Here is a 3,283-nt window from a genome sequence, read left to right on the forward strand (position 1 = left end):
TGCGTTCTAAATTTTCGCTCTGTTTTATCTAAGCAAAAGAAGAAAAATTTATTAATATCCAAATAAGTAATAAATAGTATAATAAAATAAAGTAATAAATAAAGTAAAAAAAATAATAATAATAAAAATTGGGTTGCCTCCCAACAAGCGTTTGTTTAACGTCGTTAGCTCGACACCGTTATTGGTTCTATAGTAGTTCCAAATGGATTTTCTTAACCGTGTGGGCTTGAAAATTCTTATAAAACGGCTTCAACCACTGGCCATTGACTACGAATCGCCTTCCAGATTCTTCACTCTCTATTTCAACCGCTCCATGTGTGAACACTTTAGTAACAATAAAAGGTTCTTGCCATCGTGATCGAAGCTTACCTGGGAATAACTTTAACACGGAGTTATGAAGTAAAACTTTTTGTCCTACCGAAAAATGCTTCTGAGTTATTCTCTTATCGTGAAACAACTCTGTTTTGTCTTTATAAATGTGAGCATTCTCGTAGGCATCATTGCGAATTTCTTCTAACTCTTGGATGTCTAATTTCCTTGCCTGTTCTGCGGGTTCTAACTGCGGGTTCTAACTCCAACTCTGGTGCCTGTATAACAGAAGGTAACAAATTAGTATTTGGAGATAATAACTCATTAACAAATTCAATTTCATTAAGTTCAGAATTATCTCCATAAATTGGCTCAAAATTCTCTTCCACCAAAGAGTCAATTATGTCGATACGATTTACGCTCAATATTTCGCTTGGATGGCTAATGGCGTTGTAGACATTAAACTTTACGATCTCCCCATCAAACTCCATCGTGAGAGTTCCACTTCGAACATCAATTTTAGTATTTGCTGTACTAAGGAACGGTCGACCCAGCAGGAGATCTGAAGATCCAGGAGTGCTATCCTCCTCCATTTTGATCACATAAAAATCTGCAGGGAAAATAAGCTCGTTAACTTTTACCAGAACATCCTCAAGGACTCCTTCTGGATGCACAACAGACCTGTCCGCCAATTGAATGATAACACATGTTTTTGTCAAAAAACCTGCATTAAGTGATTCATAAACAGAATATGGCATTACATTTATAGAAGCCCCTAGATCACACATAGCCTTTTTAATTCCCAGATAGCCTATTTTGCATGGTATTGCAAACATGCCCCTATCCTTGCATTTTCTTGGCATTTTCCATTGTAAATCATGGATACATTCTCACCAACATTCACCCTTTCATTACCTGTTAATTTTCGCTTGTTGTTGCAAAGTTCTTTAAGAAATTTAGCATACCGCGGTATTTGCTTAATGGCATCCAACAGCGGAATGTTGATCTCGACATTTCTAAATGTTTCAAGAATTTCCTTGTCCTCTTTACCTCTTCGACATTGGATGAATCGTTCTGGAAATGGAGGTTGAATTTTAGGCAATGGAGGCTTCGGTCGGACCTGTTCATCTTTTTCAGGTTTTTCCTAGGCGATTTCTTGGGCAAGATTCCTGTCAGGAATCGATTCCAGTACCTTTCCGCTTCGTAACGTTACTGCATTTGCATTTTGTCTAGGGTTTGGCTCTGTTTGTGACGGTAGCTTCCCTTGAGAGGTTAATTTCTCGATCGATGTGGGCAACTCTCTGATGGACGCCTTGGTTTTCTGTTGGAAATCCTTCATCTCTTTTTGGAAATTAAGATTTTGCTGCTGAAAATCAAGAACATTAGCTGCTAACTTATTGACCATGGTTTCTAGAAAATTACTTGAACCTTGCGGCTGTTACGAAAATCGATTTTGGGATGGCTAGTTATTTCGTGGATTTGCCCCATAACTTAAGTTAGGATGGTCCCTCCACCCTGGGTTGTAGGTATTAGCGTAGGGGTCGTACTGCCTTTGTGGCGACCCAGGGAAATTTCCCACAGTATCCAGATGAGCCGTGGTATCATCATACAAACTGGGACATGCATCAGTTGCGTGATCGGGTGTAGCACATATTTCGTATAACCGAGTTGTCTTCGTTTTTTCTGCAATAAGAGAATTCATCATATTAGTAAGTCTATCAACTTTATCCTCTAAGGTTGAATTACTTAGCTGGTGAACCCTTCTAGGGAGTTCAGTATTGGCTCGAAACTGCTAAGAATTTGCAGCCATCGTGGAGATCAAGTCTCTCGCTTGTTGGGGAGTCATGTTGACCAATGCTCCTCCACTAGCAAGTCTACCATATTCATCTCCATGGGCTTCAAACCTTCGTAAAAGTGTTGGAGGAGAGATTGCTCTGTTATACCATGTTGTGGACAGCTTGCATACAACTTTTTAAATCGCTCCCAATAATCGTAAAAGGACTCAACTTCTTTTTGTCTTATTCCAACGATCTCTCTTCTTAGCTCAGCTACCCAAGATGCTGGAAAAAACCTATTCAGAAACAAACGAGATAGATCAGCCCAAGTTGTAATAGATCCAGGGGGTAAATAAAATAACCATTCCTTAGCAGAATCTTCTAGGGAGAAAGGGAAAGCACGCAATTTAATCTGATCCTCAGTTACCCCCTGAGGTTTCATGCTAAGACAAACCATATGAAATTCTTTCAGATGCTTGTGGGGATTTTCATTTTGCAACCCGCGATAAGTTGGCAGTAATTGGATTAAACCTGACTTCAACTCAAAATCAGTATCCATAGTAGGAAACGCGATGCACAATGGCGGTTGTTCTGTCGGAGCTTCGGCCAGTTGCCGAATCGTTTGAGCCATTGGTTGGTGTGCTAGATTTGGGTTTTCGTTAACCCTAGCGTTAAGCACTTCTTCTGGTGAGTCGACTTCTACTTTTTTGCTTTCAAGTGTTCGAGTAGGGTTTTCGTTAACCCTAGACTCAGCTTCGTCGCTGACTTCGATTTCTGGTGGCAGGTTACTTTGAGTTCCAACCACCGCTGACTGCTTTTTCCGTAACTTTGTCTCTTTGCGATTGGCTCTAGCAGTCTTCTCAATTTCTGAATCGAACGCAAGAGTACCTGGAGCAGATCTGGTCATAAGAAACAAAAAAACAAGATTAGTACGTTGCCAGTCCCCGGCAATGGCGCCAAAATTTGATGCGGTCGTTGAAAGCACCAAAAATATCCTATCCCTAATAAATAATGAAAAAGAATAGTAAAAGGGAAGTAGGGTCAAATCCTCAGGGACTGGACTTGCAAAATATCTTGTTCCGTGAAATCCCAAGTAGAGTCTTGCCCAAGACAACCTGCGTTCCTGAAAAAAATAAAAATAATAGCAGAATTAAATTGTTGGATCTAAAAACGAAAAAAATAAAATAAAAACAGAATTA

General features: G+C 39.8%; 1 non-coding gene across 1 annotated transcript; it reads left to right on the forward strand.

Moving 5' to 3' along the window:
* The first annotated feature begins 2,248 nt into the window (after positions 1-2,248).
* LOC128034347 (small nucleolar RNA R71) lies at positions 2,249-2,355 on the forward strand. Its single transcript, XR_008190474.1, has one exon. It is a non-coding gene; the product is annotated as a small nucleolar RNA R71 (small nucleolar RNA).
* The last annotated feature ends 928 nt before the right edge of the window (positions 2,356-3,283 follow it).

Source organism: Gossypium raimondii, chromosome 10, assembly GCF_025698545.1.
Source record: "Gossypium raimondii isolate GPD5lz chromosome 10, ASM2569854v1, whole genome shotgun sequence".
Classification (NCBI taxonomy): Eukaryota; Viridiplantae; Streptophyta; class Magnoliopsida; order Malvales; family Malvaceae; genus Gossypium; species Gossypium raimondii.